The 19,674-nt window shown below is 33.4% G+C and overlaps 1 protein-coding gene and 1 long non-coding RNA gene across 2 annotated transcripts in view; one reads left to right on the top strand and one right to left on the bottom strand.

The window, feature by feature from the left end:
* Window positions 1–19,674, top strand: part of LOC136833144 (uncharacterized) — a 689,668-nt gene that overhangs the window by 373,919 nt on the left and 296,075 nt on the right. Inside the window, exon 3 of the long non-coding RNA XR_010851369.1 lies at window positions 10,446–10,582. This is a non-coding gene — a long non-coding RNA (uncharacterized lncRNA). The remainder of the gene's footprint in view (window positions 1–10,445; window positions 10,583–19,674) is intronic.
* LOC136833143 (uncharacterized) overlaps window positions 1–19,674 on the bottom strand; it is a 492,490-nt gene that overhangs the window by 331,480 nt on the left and 141,336 nt on the right. The window lies entirely within an intron of this gene.

The following is a 19,674-nucleotide window of genomic DNA, read 5'->3' as shown; positions in this document are numbered from 1 at the left end:
GACATTTAAGGTTCGTACTGCACATTAGAAGAGCCGAGTTTCCTAAGAATAATCATGCTCTTAAATGTCAAAAGTCATAACTTGAAAGTCTGGATCTAACCTTTGGGAATTTGGATTCGTTCAGATTAAGCTCAGGGGATGCCGGCATAAAATGTGTTGTATCGCTAAAAAGACAGCAAGATAAAGATAGATAAATAGAAAGGGGTAGAGAGGATAAATAGAAAGAAAGAGAGAGAAGTGGAGGGGAGGTTACCTCATTCAGTACAGTGTCAACTTAGCTTCATGGGTATTAAGAATTTTCCCAGTGCTGCTAAAATGTTAAAATTCTCTGAAGACCTAATTGCTCAAAAATTACTGTTTATTTGTTTAATGTGTAGCGTAACGGAAATCCGGTCATGCTATTCCTTGGGTGTTTTCCTTTTCTTTTTATTATGTAAAACTTCTGTGATTTTATGGCGCCTTTAGTATTGCGTAATGCAGAACTCTCCTCAAGCGATTACGAACAAACCTTTATTGAATTACATAACGTGAGGATGATGCTAGAAAGATGTATTAGGCATTAAGGTCTGTTGGTACCAGGTTTAGGTAATCATGAAACATTTTCCAAAGTATACTACACGGTACGTGTCACTATTTTTCGTTCATATACTGTAGATCATATGTAGAGTTAAGCGTGCGAGCGCTCCACCTTACTCTGAAACTTTACAGACATCCAGGTTTAGGTAATCATGAAACATTTTCCAAAGTATACTACACGGCTCCATTTTTCGTTCATATACTGTAGATCATATGTAGAGTTAAGCGTGCGAGCGCTCCACCTTACTCTGAAACTTTACAGACATCCTAACATTAACGCAGCATCAGCAATTCACAAAACAAATGTACCATTTTTGCGCCAATGGAAATGAGGACAAGAATGAATAATCCTTGGAATTGGTGAATGATATTTGAAGCTCATGATTGCAGTGAACAAATTACTGAAAAAGAATTTTTATTTTGTGAAACTGACTGAAACTACGTGAAAAATGGACTTGCGAGGAAATAAATGAGAAATAATGATGAGGTGATGCAGTCGTTGGTATCTGACAAGTAATTATGTGTGGCTGTAAAACTTTCAAACTTTCAGCATGAGCGAAATTGTTACGATTTCATTACAACAATAAAGCCTGATAGGTTAGTGTATGATGTGTTTTGTACGAGTTATGAATAAGTTTTTCCTCACTGGATAGTTGGAAATCTAAATGATTTTATTGATTTAAAATCTCTCTCTCTCTCTCTCTCTCTCTCTCTCTCTCTCTCTCTCTCTCTCTCACATTATTGTCATCAGTTATCTGTGTATGATACAGTTCTTTGGAACAAGATGAAAGGCTTTCCACTTTCACAGCAAGCTCTCACAGAATTGTCAGTGACGTGGATACACGCCATCACTTGCATACAAACACATACACACACATATATATGAAAAATATTGTATAACCCCCCTCTCTCTCTCTCTCTCTCTCTCTCTCTCTCTCTCTCTCTCTCTCTCTCTCTCTCTCTCTCTCTCTCTCCTTTTTGGGTCACATCCTTAGGTCACCAGGTTTTTGATGGCAAGAAATAGACGTAATTGCACAATGACTATGGACATTGGAATCATTAAGTAATTTTTAGTGATTGTTCTGTGCAGTGATGAAATAAAAATCACAAATCCTCATAATTTTTTTTAGCTTCTATCGGTCTGTTATTATTGAGCCAAGGCTTTCTTTCTCCCTATGTGACTTTCATATGCTTGGTATATTTCATATTAAATTTTAATTCATTATAAATCCTTTTAAATCGTAAATAAACTTGCATATGTCCCATATTTCCATTTTTTCTTGATAATATAGAATAAAGAGACTTCAGTTTTCAGTCTTGATGGTACGGTCGTTAGCAGTATTATAAAAGGGGGTGAAATAAAAAAATGTCTCATGATGAGCATATGGAATGAAGATATGTAATGACTGTGACACTTTTATAATATTTTTTCCAAATTCTTTCATGCTTATTGTAGATTTGACAAGCATTGTGCCCTTTTACGTAATATATGCATTATCCTTGATTATCTTGTATGTTTTAAATCAACGCATTTATCTTCAGAGTATGAGATGAACATCTCATATGAATATGAGTCTTATTTTTATTTCAGACTCTACCTACACTTGTATTACATTATTGTCATTATTATCATATTAAGTGTGGCCAGGCCTGAGTTTAATTTCTCAGTGAAAATTTTCCTGTTTGCTGGTTAAGCTGTATTTCATTCTTGCTTCCACTCGTGAAATCTTTTCATATGATAATTTATTAAATTATTATATCTCCCTTCGTAGTAATGTGCTGGCCTGTTTTGGAATTACAAAGGCAGAAGCTTTGATATATATATATATATATATATATATATATATATATATATATATATATATATATATATATATATATATATATATATTTTTCACATCACCGTGATTATATACAATCAGAAAGCTACAAACGTTTTAATATCAATACTCTATCAAAAGTATATATTTTCATATATGTTATTTTTAGATGATAATATATGTGGGGATGAATGTGACACACCAACCAGTCGGCCACTGGTTAGTGTGTCACTGTAGTCCTGATTCTCGTCCGTCGCTGGTGATACGGGACGGTGGACTTATTATCATCTAAAATTAACATATATGAAAATATATTACTTCCGAGTGTAGAGTGAATTGATATTAAAGGACGTGATTATATATATATATATATATATATATATATATATATATATATATATATATGTGTGTGTGTGTGTGTGTGTGTGTGTGTGCGTGTGTCTGTATAAATTTTATTTTATGCTCTTACGTATATTTTTATAACGCATATGTGTGTTTTCTCCCCGATGCTGAAATTCCCTATATTCCCTCATGTATTTTGGTTTCATTAGTTGCGCTAAATTGACTGTTACGACACAAAATTTAGAAACCAGCACACCAAGTATATTGAAGTTTTGTGAGAAGAATTGACTCAGTGCTTTCGGTACTTTTCCATATTGGTGTTAATATAGTGCTAGTGCTTGCGCCACATGTAAGTTCACACCCTGTTTCAGCTGGGTAACACCAGAATTGCAATCTCCGTCCGTGAAGTAGTGTTGTGGAGACAAACTCCTATGACCTAAAGCATACTGGTTTTGAAAATGGCAGTACCACTTTTCTGGGTGCCTTCGGGGTACTGTCGTTTTGACTTTGGACGTCTTGTAGTTCCAGGTTTACCAGTATGTATAGTTATGTAAAATACATCAACAGTTAATTTGTGACGGTTTTCAGAAACATACCAACATTTCGAGCCTTTTTGAACATAACTCTCCCTGTTACCGTATAGCCTTCATGTCAGATTTTTAGACCCTTTATGTCATCACGGTAATTTGATCACACTGTTAGAGAATAATATAGTTTTGGGAGAAACGTATTTGGAAGAACAGTATTTCATTTCAGCAGAATGCCTTTGGAGTATAAGGCTGAGAAGCTTCAAAGTTGTTGATAATGCTGGTTTTCTTGATTTCCGGTTCTCAGCTTATATTTTCTCAGGATGATCGCTGCAAAACACAAGTTTATTATTTCTTGTTAAAGGAAATGTTGACCATTTTTTTAAATTGACTTTTCACAGTCAGTAAAGCCTTCTTTCGTAATAAAAAGGAGTACGATCTTACAATTTGAGCTTTTCTTTAACACTGTCTGACGTTGGTCTTTTACAGAAAGGAGAAGTATTTATTTCTGGAATAAATAACCTTCTTATTCAAGGGTTTTAATTATCAAACTACCTTACGATAAGCGCAATTACTAACTGTAAGGAATTTCATGGACTACAAACAAGCCATTAAAAGTGGTGCAGTTGAATACTTTTTTTAAAGGAACCTAAGAAACATCATTTTTGTGTTTGCATGTATCTTATCAGTCATGTGCTAATATATACTGCTTATTACATGTTTGCAACGTGAAGATTCTTTTAAAGAGTAAAGACTTTAATTCGTCGACGTTATGCTTGATTCTGATGACTTCCATGTACACGCATGCGTAAATGGCATTAATCAAGGTATGAGACCAGGCTATCTTATTTGAAATGTTTCACAAACCTTTGATATTGCCATTGATTCTCGTAGCTTTCGTGTACGCGTGCGCGTAAATACCTTTAATCGAGACTTGAGCCCAGGATATTTCATTTGCATTGTTATTCGTATGTTTGAAATTGCCATCGCAATAATCACCGGCATTATCGCCGCTTTCATTCGTTTAGCACCACTGGATGACTTGGAAAAATGCTGTCGAATAGCGATCTGGATTAGCGGCAATCGCTTGAGCTCGAGTTAAAGCGAACCTCATTACATTCGTTGTCGTCTGTCGTGGCATTGCATTACTGTTATTGTTATTACCGTGCACAATAGCACTGTGTAATATTGAATTTTTTACATTCATGTATTCTTTTTTTTAGTGCGTACACGTTTTTTGGTGCGTCTATCTGTGATATGATGGCTGGCGCTCTCGTGAAAAGGTTTTCGCAAAATTTCAAGATCTTACATCCTTCAAGAGAGTTTGATTTTTGCCCCGGTTTTCTTGTCATTAGATCTGTATGTTGTATGTAACATGCAAAAACTAAGCAGTGAGAGGTCATTTACAGTCGAAAAGAATTCACTTGCGTTTGGTTATTATCATTGTGTCAACACACGTGCACATGTACTGTATACTGTATATTGTATATTATATATATATATATATATATATATATATATATATATATATATATATATATATATATATATATATATATATATATATATATATATATATATATATATATATATATATATATATGTTGTACCTTGTTGATAGAAGGGTCGATTTTCCTAAGCTGCTAAATGAAAATCTCTCTCTCTCTCTCTCTCTCTCTCTCTCTCTCTATCTATATATATATATATATATATATATATATATATATATATATATAAATATATATATATATTATATTATATATATATATATATGTATATATATATATTTGTATATATACATATATAAATATGTATGCGTATTATATATATATATGTATATATATAATCTCTCTCTCTCTCTCTCTCTCTCTCTCTCTCTCTCTCTCTCTCTCTCTCTCTCTCTCTCTATATATATATATATATATATATATATATATATATATATATATATATATATATATATATATATATATATTATATGAGAGAGATTTTCATTTAGCAGCTTAGGAAAATCGACCCTTCTATCAACAAGGTTATGATCTGAAACTGGGAGGAAATATTCTATATTGGTTTGTACATGCACTTACTAGCTACTGATTTTTAGCTTCTCCATGATTATGAAAATGTTATAACAACGCTGAAATATTAATGCACGGGCATTAATAATTCTCCCAGTATTTTAATAATTCATTTACATTTTTATCTGTTGATTTATTTATTTTATTTATTGATTTATTCATCTTTTTTAATATGTGATCTCTTCTCTGTATTTCCCATTACCTTCTGTTACTTCTTTCTTTGGAACACCTTATACTTTGGATCATTGATTTTCAAGTCAATTGGCCCCTGCGGGTTTGTTCCACATGAATAGGGTTCATCTTCTGAATAATAATAATAATAATAATAATAATAATAATAATAATTTCCATGCTTTAAATTTAACATTGTACGTATGCTGTTCGAGACTTTGGGTTTTGAAATATTTATGCTTCCCACTCCGTTATAATTATATCTTGGAATTAGTTATAAAATTTAAGGGGATGGCTGTTCAGTTTTATTTTATGATACTGGGAAGTATGACTACTGTAGGTTTTCATTGTTCAGTTCTCATCTGTATTTGTCATTGTCATTCTACAGTGGTTTCAACAATTTGGAAGATAGAACTGAAATATAGGTAAAATAATTAGACTAAAATAAATGCACGAAAGTTACCGTGGATCACCTGGGTTACTACAGTGTTTCCATTACACCCTCCTCCTCCCAGTTCTCTTCCCCCCCCACAAAAAAAAAAAAAAAAAAATTCCGGTCCTACAATATCAGTTGATTGGGTTGCTTTATTTCAGTGCACTTGGAGTTGGGATCATGAGCACTTGGGTAAAGAGGTTCCCTTTGGCTCATAGTTTAGGTATTATGAATATTTTAAGCTTGAGCTATGAATTTTTGCACGTATAATGAGTGTATTTTTCGATGGTTTGAATGTCTTTAACCAGTATATGTGAATAGTTCAAAGATTTGCTTTCCCTGCTTCAGACTTCTGCTATTTAATATCTGTTCTTGAATTATTGATAGCTTGCTTTGAGGTTAATTTTAATAGTAACTGAAGGTAGATCTCATACACACACACGCATATATATATATATATATATATATATATATATATATATATATATATATATATATATATATATATATATATATATATATATATATTAGTTTTGTATAAAAAAACAAATGAACAATATGTATATGATTCTTTTAATGTTCAAGCTCCTTTTTGTCGAAAATAAGACAATTCTCAAAGGAACCGGTATAATTACTTTGAACTTTCTTCAAGTGCGTCGTTAATAATAATTTTTGAACAGATTTGAAATGAAATGGGAAGGGAATTTCGTGATCGAAACGACGGTTTTAGTGTTGAGGAGAAAAGAGCTAAATTAAGGTTGAAAAAGGTTACCTTCTGTGTGAAGAATGGTCGTGATAGGAACAGTCTCATAAAACAGAGAGAGTATATTGTGTAAGGCTGAAGGAGGGAAATTTTCAAAGACGAATTTGAAAAGCATAAAACTGAAATTTAGTTCATGGGAAAGAGCAATCACGAGCAGAAAAATATATTGATGAATGCCATGGCCAACGAAATTCTTAAGCCTAACGGCGGCTTTGCCACACCTTTATTAGGTCATATCTTAGGCCACAAAACATTAGGTGACGCGATATGACCCATTTTGACTGCAGTATAGCTGCGGTAATTTCGAATTTCTGCAAAGCCTCGTTTCCTTTCGCTTGAATTACTGACGCTTTCTTCGGCGGGGTGATTGGAACGGCGGGGTTCGCAGGATGTTTATCGAGACCGTGGGAAAGTGCGTTGGAAAAAGGGAGGGAGGGAGGGGGACGCCGCGGATTGTGCATCTCGCGGCCTTTGAAATTCTTCGCGTCGACACATCATTTGATATACTTTCGGCATTGATGAAATGTGCCTTTGGAAATTGTGCGCCTCATTTGATGGATGAGCCGTATTTACCTGGCTCTCTTCAGGTACAGAATGAAATTGGATAGAAATATCTTGTTAGTGATTGAAAACTGGTAAAAATATCTTTGTAGTTATTGAAAATGGATAAAAATTTTTTGTTAGTGATTGAAATTGGATAAAATGATCTTGTTAGTGATTTTCAAGTTGTGGGTGTGTGTCGTAGCAATTCTGAATACACTATCCCTTTTCCTTTGAGAGCCATCCCCCCCTCCCCTCTTTTTATTAGATTTAACGTAGGATGTCTTGTCTGGTCCATATACCTTGGTTTTTACAGAGGTTTTTCCTTTCTATGTTCAATCGGTAATTAATCAAAATTTTTGGGAAAGAGATCGTGTACGCGTCTCCCAGGGTTGACATCTTGAATTATTGATTGTATAATTTTCTGTACTTCATTTGCAAACTTATCGAATAGTCAGTATCTAATCGTCAATCTGAAAACAGTTTTTGATCTTTAAAGAGATTTCGCCATTAGAGGGAAGTTTATAACTTTTTTGTTGCCGTAAAATACCCACCATTCAACCTCCAGCAAATAGTTGACCGCCACATAAACAGTTCATAGAGAGTGGAAAGTAATATGCAGTAAATAATCGTTTTGGTCGCCCCCTCCCCAAAAAAATAGTGAATTTTATAATACCTCATCTGTTTCCCATCCACTTGTTTTTTCCCCCCTCATGTGATGGTGTTAAGGTCACAGCATTGTATGTCGTCGATTCTACAAACTCCATTGTCATTACAGTATCATTTTACTCTCATAAGCCTATTTGATAGATGACCTCCTCATTGAATAACGAAACGAACGACATTTCATGGAACGTAAATTTGTTAGGTATTGAACCAGGCTGAAAGGTTCAACAAAACAAAAATGTCTGGTTTTAATTAATACATAATTTTTTAAATGCTTAAGTTTTTACATATTATGTATATAGAATTATAACAGTACTTTTTCTTGTGACTCTAAGTTCTTACAATCGGTCCAAAAATCTTTTGCACAACATTCAGCTTTCTTAAACGGAAGTGAAAGAAACGTTTATTATTTTATGAGTGATTGAGGATAAGAACGTTTCTCATTAAACCCCATTATTTCAGAATCTTATGTCCCTTAATGCACGACATACATTGATTACACATACATGCACACATACATAAATATGCACATTATACAGTATATATGTATATATATATATGTACATATGTACATATATATACATATATATGTATGTGTGCATATATGTGTAATCTATGTATGTTGTGTATTACGGGACATAAGATTCTGAAATAATGGGGTTTAATGAAAACGTTCTTATATATATATATATATATATATATATATATATATATATATATATATATATATATATATATATGTGTGTGTGTGTGTGTGTGTGTGTGTGTGTGTGTGTGTATCTCACCGCACGTGAAAAAATAAGAGACTGGATGTAGATCCTGACCAGTTTCAGCTTTATCGCCAAGCAGTTGACAAGGACTGATACATAGTGGTAGAAATCACAACACAAATACTATAGAGACTGTACGGACAAACATAACAACCGTTTTAGACTACGAATCCACACCTGATTAGTGCTAGTGGTAAAAATCAGGATATATACTCAGGGGACGATAACGACAAACATACAGACCGTTGGAGACTACAAATCCACAACTGACAGGTGTCAAAGGGGAGGGGCGAAAAAGTCAAGGGAGTGGGTACTATGCAAATATGATAAAAAGTCTTAAAATTTAAACATTTTGGGCTTTTTGTTGCATTGTTATAATACGCTATCTTTTTCTTTTCCCATGGTGATTTTTATGCTGTTCTACTCTTTTTTCCCGTGATTTGTGCCAACTGTCTCTGTAGTATTTAAACCTTGATTTCTACCGCACTGTATCAGTCCTTCGCCAATGGCTTTGAAATAAAGCTGAAACCGGTCAGGACCTACACCAGTCTTTCATTTTTTTACCTGTGGTAATGTGTGATAAAAACGACGTGTTAAAGTGATTATACTCTACATATGATTATATATGCAATAAAATTATATGTATTTATATATTTATGTCTATATAATTTTTTTAAGAGTATTCATATGTAGATGTGGACAAAAACACTCGCACGCATAAATGTGTGTGAAATGGCCAAAATGACCCTTACACTTCTCTGTTTCTTTACACTTTCTGGGTTCAAGCCTTAAATCCAAATGAAGAAACCCTGACACTCTTGGTTGGAATTGAACCCTGCGATATATCAACGTGAGGTTACCCTCAACCATGAGGACACGAAGGATCTAACACAGGCGTGAGGGTTTCTTCATTAGTTTTTCCATCCTGGTTCTGGACTTAGAGTTACTGACGTATGGAAACTGTGTGAGGATATCGAAAAGTTAAAGAGGACATTGTGGTCATTGAAATTGCACATATGTCTGGGAAAAAAGTGACCAGTAGAGTCATTATATGTATATAATATATATATATATATATATATATATATATATATATATATATATATATATATATATGTGTGTGTGTGTGTGTGTGTGTGTGTGTGTGTCTTTACATACATACATATGAAACACGTCTCCTGGTGTTTTCTTGACAACGAAAGTCTCAAAATAGCTGCGAAAGAAAGGAATAAAGGAACCTAAGTTCGTCATATTTATGCATAGTATAAATTGGCGTTGCCCGCGACAGTTTGTGTGCATCAAAGTTCATGCATATATATACTTAGTGTACTTCGAGATGTAACATGAAATGTTGAGGAAACAAAGTTTTACATCCGCTGAATCTGAAACGAAATGTAACTTTGATAAAGTTCCTCTTAATTAGAAGTAAACAAGTCACATGCTTGTAATTATATTTATATGCGCATGCTTATTATATATTTGTGCAAATAGGATTTTCTTTGATGACTTGAGCCTTAGCTATATTTATCTTGGCAATTCCATAGAAAAATTTCTGCTACATTGAGAGATGTTGACGTTAGAAGTTAGCTGAAGTATTTTCCCATGAATTTCACTCCTTTCCCGTTCCGCCACCGAAAAAAAAGGTTGTATTTGCAGACGAGTCTTAATTTGATAAAGTGGACTGGGTTGGTATCTTTCTTCCGCCAACCCTTCACATCAAAAGGAGAAAAAATGTAATCAAATATATCCTTAATTTCAGATCCTCGATCCTTCAGACAAACAAGGACGCGGGAGGGTAGTGGATGAAACTCTTCGAGGGATATCGAGGAGAAACCGAGAGAAGTTGTAAGAGCAGATAACGTGATGAAGAAGAGAGCGAAAATACTTAAAGAATTCGTAAGTTTTTTACTTATCTTAGGCATTAGCCAAAGTAATAATGAATTTAAAAGCCAGTAGTGTTTGTTAATTTTATGTGTTTACTATATTTTTCCTATCCCTGAGCCCTCTGATACCGCTTCTTTGTCATATCATTGGAGTCTTATGTCAATTTCTAAGGAGAAAAGTATAACTATTGTATCCCCATGAGCCAAACTGACGGAAAACTATTAACGGTAAATTAAATAGACTGTTTGAGCAAATATGATACAAATTTGATTCCCTCAAGAAACAGGAAACCAAGTAGAAACTCGTAGGAGGACGGTGGAATTAGAACAAGAAATGTAGAGTGAAAAAGGAGAGGAGAATGAAGTCCGGAATGAGATAATTAGTTGGCGATGATTTGGAGCAAAAAGTGAATTATACTGAGGATGCTAATTTCATACCTCGAGGGAAATGCGTTAGATGTGAGAGCATTATGCTGACTTGGGAAGGGAAAAAAATTAATTGAAGGCGAATTAGACGAAAGAGAAGAAATAGAAAAAGAAAAGAAATCGAGGAAGTGTAATAAGGGCAAAGGAAGGGAACGGTGAAGTAAGTAAATGATCACAAAAGTTCTTTTCAGAACGGAGGAGGAAAATATGTTGCTGGAGAGAGAGAGAGAGAGAGAGAGAGAGAGAGAGAGAGAGAGAGGGTTTGTGGGTACTCATTAAGATACCTGTAGTTGTATGGTATTCCACACATCTGATTTTTGTCTTCATTCTCGCTTTTGGAAGGAAAAAAGGTGCCAGCGGAAAAAATAATTTTAAAAGTTTTGCTTATTTTTTGTCTCTGTTCGTACATTAATTATGATTGCTAATGTCATGTTTGCTTTGTCAGCATTTATATTCAAGTGTTAGTCATCGCAAAAATATTATTATTATTATTATTATTATTATTATTATTATTATTATTATTATTATTATTATGGTAACTGTTCGTGTTGTCGTCCTTCCTTCTGTAATTCCTGTTGTTATTGTAGTATCCCTCAATAACCCCAATAATTATTACAGTTTTCCTTAATATTTATTAAAATTACGTTTCTCGGTATAATCTCCTCCCCTGGAAAACAAAGGCCATTGATGTGGAAAAGCTATAAAGTTTGTTATAATGAAAGTACAGATATAAAATTAAATAGAAAATACCACAGTGCTGTCCTAAGCTGTTCTTCCCCACACTTTTTGAGTATATGATTTGAAGGTAATTTTTGCAAATGTATTTAATGACAGCTGTTCATAGGGTACATAAGCGTATCCAAACACTGCACAAATTACATATATATATATATATATATATATATATATATATATATATATATATATTTATATATATATATATATATATATATATATATATATATATAATATATATATATATATATATATATATATATATATATATATATATATATATATATATATATATATATATATATATATATATATATATATATATATATATATATATATTCATATATGTCTTAACTATTCATGTATACTACTCTATCTTTCGAAGCAGGATATAATGCTGTTAATAAAAAAATTATTTTTATGCTTGCAGTGTTACTAATACATCCACTGACAGTTCCTTGAGAGCTTTAATCACTTTTTGAAGAAAGTCTCTCACCTTTAGATTTTGTATTTAAAAGTCTGTCATTCGAGCGAGTTGAACTGGGTACAAGAATGAAAAAGACCATGAATATTAATAGGGTGATTTAGTTTCATCAGTAAAGATGGCATACTCATCTTGCTATGGTATTGGAAGCGTAAAATTTCCTGCTGTATTGAACTTTCCTTTTGTGTGTGGGATAATTCCAAGCGGATATATTTTGGTGCAGCAATATATATATATATATATATATATATATATATATATATATATATATATATATATATATATATATACATATATACATATATATATATATATATATATATATATATATATATATATATATACTGTATATATATACATTATATATGTATATATATGGATATGTATATATATACATACATAGTCTACATATGTATGTATGTACGTATGTGCTTCAGATTACCGGAACACATTGAGTATAAATGCGGAGATACCACGAGGAAAAATGAAGCTAAATGTAAATGCTGACCGCTCCCGCGTTTAATTAAGAAAACTAAAAAGACTGATACATCATAGATGAAATTTGCATTGTATATGACAGGGTGACAGCTCAAACGAGCATACAACTGACAGGAGGATAAGCCTTAATATCATTTGTGACCAATGTCAGTGCTCATTTAACAAGTCCTGTTTTTCCCTTATGCATTTCACATATTTCTTTTGAGGTAAGTGTAATGTAAAAATTTGACCCACGTATTTCGAAAGAAATATATCAAATGTGTAAATTCTATGGAAGGTAGTTGGGCTGTTTTTACTAGCAAAGATACGGGCCAGATGGACGTTAAAAATACGATTTATTACTGGAGCGCTGACATCTGTCACGAATGAAGTTAGGATTCCTCCTCCCGTTAAGTGCTAATACTTTTTCGACCGTGTGTCTGCTGTTTCGTACTGTTTTTCCTGAACACATCAAGTCAGTGTCTTTCCCTGTACGAGTTCTTTTAAAGGCTAAATAGGATATATATACACACACATACATACACACAAAACACACACATATATATATATGTATATATATATATATATATATATATATATATATATATATATATATATATATATATATATATATATATATATATATATATATATATATATATATATATATATATATATATATTAGTATATATTAGTTCACCTTTTCCACATAGAGGAGTGGTTCGAGAAGCTGCTGTATTTCCACTTCTCATCTAGTATTTTGGGGAGAGTTTGAGAGCCCCATACCAATCAACACAGTGGCTGTGACCCGCTGCTGTCGACTAATTACCTGATGCATGAATCGCAGCTGTGACCGGTAGAGGTACAGTGGATTTTACTGGAAAGTTCCCATAAAGTCCCTTTATTGTTTGAGATTAAAATCCATTGCGCCACTGAAGCAAGTATCTTGAGCAGTAGACCATAAGGAATATATAAATACATATAGCTCGTATGTATATATACCGTGTGTGTGTGTGTGTGTGTGTGTGTATATATATATATATATATATATATATATATATATATATATATATATATATATATATATATATATATACACATACAATATATATGTTTTTGTGTGTGTGTGTATGTCTGTGCATAATTTTTACACTCATGTGTTCACCATAATCTGACTAGCTGTATTGATTTGATTTCAGAATTATATTTTGATCAACTTTTTTAGGTCACTTGGCTGAAAATATACGTTAGACTGCTGAATTTCCATCTAAGCTTTCTCTCTTCACACATGGGTATTGTGTTCTGTGGAAGCATGCTTTGTAAGTTAACGACTGTCTAGGCGTGTTCCATGCAATTATTTGATAGTTTTGATTAGTAATAATATTAATGATAACAACTATAGCAATAGTGTCGTCTCGTCTGAGGTTCCTTTAAGGTTTCCGAGCCTCTCTACAAACTACGCTTTTGTTGTTGAACTTAACGTAATTTATTATTTTGTGTTCCATTGTAATTCACAGTTTAATTAATTCTAGGCCCTTTCAAGGACTTGAAATGTCGTAGAGTACCAGGCCCTTATATAAACTGTGCGATCACATGTCATTACTGGATAGTCAGCATACCTTTGAGGCCAACTCCAAATAACAACCGTAGCTTCATATTGGCCCATCCCTTACATTTGATGATCATTGATTTATACGTTTGGCAATGCAGTATCGTTTCCTCCGCAGACTCATGATATATGCTGGCTTTGTTATCGAAGATCGCTGCGGTCGCGAGACCTTCCCTTTAGGATATTTTGCAAACCTGTTTTATTTCCCCACGAGCCGCTTCCTCCGAGAACGAGAGGACTGTTGTAAATTATACGACCGAGGAAGTGGATCTTGGGTCTCCGTCTGAGAAAGTACAGTCTCTTGTAAGAAGACGAGTGTGTGCTTTCGAGCCTTAAGCACTTTGGCAATCACACCCCAGTGCCCCATCGTCCGAACAGTTAACTTCTGTCCTGTATTAATTTCTGTTACCCCTTTTTATTATTCTGTTTGGGTAATCGACTCCCCACACAACTTCGCCTCTCACGTACTCTTTTCGGCCAATCACCGGGAGAGAGAGAAAGAGAGAGAGAGGGAGAGAGACAGCGAGTATTATACCAATCCTACTAACGTATGATCATTCGCTATTTTTAGGGGCAGCCAACTCCCCTTTTCACATAGCTTTTGGTACGTAGTTAAGTTGCTAGTATTTCTCAATAAATGCCTGTTCGATCGGCGCTTTCTCAATGAAATTGCACTCTTCCAGCTACTGGTAAATCAGGCGTGATTAACGTCTATTTTTTTTTCTCTCTGTAGGTTATCCGATCACATTCCTCCCCCCCTCCCCTACCCCTGTTTCTCCTCCACCATACGCGGACTTCATTCTCGGTTTAGCATGAGGCTTGGTTTGTATAGCTTGCATATGGTAAATAAAAATTACCTGTGTCTTTCCCTTGTTTAGTTTGTGTATAATCCATCATTCTGTCTTATCTGTGTATTGATTTTATATATATATATATATATATATATATATATATATATATATATATATATATATATATATACATATATCGATGAAGTTAAAGGCAAACGCACTACACAAAAACAACTATAAACTCACCTCCTCTGTGAGCATAAAAAGAAATCGATTCGATCTCCCTTTGGATGTGGCTCTGCACCTTTCGACAAAATTTTTAGGACAAAGACTTTTATGGACACGAAGACGCCATAAAGCTATTTCTGGGCCCTTAACCCCGTAGCCGGAGGAGCGTAAGTGCGGCCCTCCAGAATTATCTTTCGGCAATTTTCCTGCGATCTGCAGTCCAAGAATTTTCTTAAGTAGCTTTTAATACAATCATTTGCTCCCGAATCGTCTTGCGTGCTTGCAGGCAGCGGGAAATATGGATTTATTGTTATCTCGATTACTTCTTGATGGCGGAGTGAAGGAAATTTCAGAGTGGGATTAAGGTGGTCAGTGGACATATGTTTAGGTCATGTTCGTACTTGCACGCCACTGCACTTTTCTTGTTGTTGACTCGATAGTCTCCAGTTAGGAAGCAGATTTCTAGTTGGAGGAATATTTTTCGGAGATTTTTTTCCCCTCGGTGAAGCCGTTGAAAGTATTTGTGAGAAAGATTTTATTTGTAAATGTGATTTTTTTTCTTTCCTGAACAACAGCAGCAGCTCTGAACGATTTTAACCAGGCTCTGATTTTGTTGCAGACGTCGTATATGTGTCTGAATTCCACATGGAAGGCTGCGGGCCTACAGTAACGTGGTTTTTATAATGACCAGTCTGCGAAATTTAGTTTTGTAGTAGGTTTAACATTTTATAACCTTGCAAATTCATATATATATATATATATATATATATATATATATATATATATATATATATATATATATATATATATACACACACACATATACATATGTATATGTATAATATAATATAATATATAATATAATATTTATGCACGCGCATGTGTGTGTAACAAAATATAATATGAGAGAACAATGACGTCAAGACCCATGTGACACTCTAGTGTTTAGCCTCTCGTAATTGGAGTGGGGACAGAGCTTGAATAAGTTAGAACTATTACAGACTTCCCGAAAGCGACCAGATGCCACTTCCCCCATCCTGCCACACAATAAAGACATGAAAATACCCCCTTTTTTTTTTGTTGGCAATGACCTGAAAATATTACATTTCATGCAGCAGCCGATGACTGTTATTCCACTTCTTGGGAAGGTCAAGGGGTGGCTGTAATTTCGAGTGAAAGCTACATAAAAAATTCTTGAAGAATGAAATATTCATTTTAAATTTTAGATTGCACTGCTATCACCTTAGGGCGTAATGCAGGAGAGAGAGAGAGAGAGAGAGAGAGAGAGAGAGAGAGAGAGAGAGAGAGAGAGATAAAAACCCTTAGTGCTTGTCCACTTTAATACCATGCAACCTTTCACACCCTGTGCAACACCCCCATCCATCCATTTCCAATTCCTTGACTACCAGTCACCCAACAATGTTTTTGGGGGAAGGGAGGCTTCTCCATTCCCTAAATTTCAGCACCATTCATCGTCCCTGACTTTTATTTGGTAGGCCCAAACCGTCATCCGGCCAAAATGCCAGAGCAACAACACATGGCTATCCCGGTTAACTAAGCAAAACCAAATTACAGATGTGTCACTCACCCGGCCACTGTTTTCGTTTTTGTTTATCTACATGTATCAAGTTTCCCATACAAGTATCGGGAATGTGGAGGATTATTTCCGCCACAAGTCGAAACTGCCAATAAACTTCACTGTGTCGGCCGCCTATATTATATTATATTATATTATATATATGTGTGTGTGTGTGTGTGGATGTATGTGTATATATATATATATATATATATATATATATATATATATATATATATATATTTATATATATATATATATATATATATATATATATATATATATATATATATATATATATATATATACATATATATATATATATATATATATATATATATATATATATATATATATATATATATATATATATATATATATATATATATATATATATATATATATATATATATATATATATATATATATATATATATATATATATATCTCCAATACAGCACGAAGGAACGCGTGCTTGAAATATCACTAAGTCCACGTCGGAAGGTGAGTGAAAACCGGGACTTTGAACAAGTACTTTTGTAGTTTATTCTACATTTTCAAGCTCACACTGAATACAAAAGAAGTTGACAGATTTATATACAAAAACCTCCGCCCCCACCTTCTGTTTTTGTATATAAATCTCCGTCAACTTCTTTTGTATTTAATGTGAACTGGAAAATGTAGAATAAACTACGCAAGTACTTGTTCAAAGTCCTGGTTTTTACTCACCTTCCGACGGGACCTAATGATATATATATATATATATATATATATATATATATATATATATATATATATATATATATATATATATATATATATATATATATATATATATATATTATACGAATAAAAAAATATGTTAAAAATTTTGAAGCACACGTTTTGTGTAGTTCATGCAGGGCAATGAAAATTGGTAAACTGGGAAATATGGATGCATGTAGGAGCGGTAAAAAAAAATAGCGTATCTGAGATGGTTCGGTCATGAGGAGAGAAAGGATCTGTTGACGAAAAGAGGATATAATTCAGATGTGTTTCAGACAAGGTTGAAAGGAAGATCTAGCAATGGCTGGATAGATGGCTTGCGAGAGGTACCAGAAATGAAGGGCCCTTAATGCCCAGTAAAAGCAAGAGTGCTTGTAAGAGAAGGGGTAATGGCGCACCGCATGTAGAAAGGTTCGACGTGTTGCTGATGAAATTTCTATGTAGGTATATGAAACGGCTATTATTGTCGTAGTTATATTGGCCGGGAGATTCATCCGTGGTTCAGCAGTTAAAATATGGCAGTGACCGTTGTGTTTTTCTTTTAAGTCGTCCACTTGTAGGGTAAATGAATTATATATATATATATATATATATATATATATATATATATATATATATATATATATATATATATATATATATATATATATATATATATATATATATTTACATATATATACACAGTATATGTTTATATATACACACATACATACATACATCCATACATACATGCATATATTATTCGTTTTAATGATTTTGGATACGTGGGATTTTACCTGAATGTGGTTGATGGCTTAATCTACATAGGTGTCACCAATAATGTTTATGGTTTTCATACTCATACTTGAGTTTCCAAACCTGTTCACACCTTGTGCTTGGTCTTATTGTTATCGCTACAACTAAACGGTCAAAGAGGGAGAACCTTCCTAAATACAAGTTAATTTCTTGTAGAAATGACAACTTTTATTGCTAGGATTTAGGAAAAACTTAATTAATTCAGATCAATGAGTTGGTACCGAGTCGGTCCAGTGTCTTTAAAAAAATTTGACTGGGGCCTTATCGACACTACAGGCCAAAGTCGGTCAGTTCGGATTCCAGAGCAATTTCCAGTTATATCATGTAAAGTGCAGTTATGATCAATAGGCTGCAGTCTTTAAGATGTCTTGAGAACTCACATTCTCCAAGTTTTGATTATCAGTTTTCCCCTTTTCAAGTGCAAAACTGTTGATTTGACCTCTAAACAAAACTGTGGTGCTCCTGTAGCTGACACGTGAATTCACTTCCTCTAGTTTGATTGTTTTTGTATGTGCGTGTTTGCGTATTTCCTTTGGAGCCACCTTCAAATAGGGGGAAGCATGATAATTTTGAGAATGATATATTTGTATGTTTTTGCGTTTAGCCCAGAATACCTTGCTGGCAAGGCTAATGTTACCGTTCTAACCACCAGTCCCCTAAACAGTCCCCTAAACATGGAATCACATTCAAGCTGTTTTCTAGGATGCTGATTTTTCTCCTGCTCCATATTACTCTCGAATTACCTCTTCCACACTGAGTTTGTATGTATGTATGTATGCATGTACTGTATATATATACAAATATATATATATATATATACATTTATACATTTATACATTATATATTATATATATATATATATATATATATATATATATATATATATATATATATATATATATATATATATATATATATATATATATATGATTAGTTTGCCCATGAATGGTGTTTTGTAATTTGAGGACTCTGTAACTCTGATTTTCCGGTGCTAACGAGATCTACCGCATCGCGTTACTCTGTAATAATTTCTATTACTTTTAAAAGTATGTCCAATTGAAATGAAGTATAGATCATTAAATGCTGCTTGAAAGCAATCATTAAATGGAAGCTCACTGAATATCGAGGCTATAAAGTGTAAACATCATCCGATCATTAGCTGATTGCTTCGGTTGCAACATACAACTATGATTCAGAGTCAAACTTTGCAATAAATTTT

This window comes from Macrobrachium rosenbergii, chromosome 51 (assembly GCF_040412425.1).
Source record: "Macrobrachium rosenbergii isolate ZJJX-2024 chromosome 51, ASM4041242v1, whole genome shotgun sequence".
NCBI lineage: Eukaryota > Metazoa > Arthropoda > Malacostraca > Decapoda > Palaemonidae > Macrobrachium > Macrobrachium rosenbergii.
This window is presented reverse-complemented; position numbering and strand designations above follow the sequence as displayed.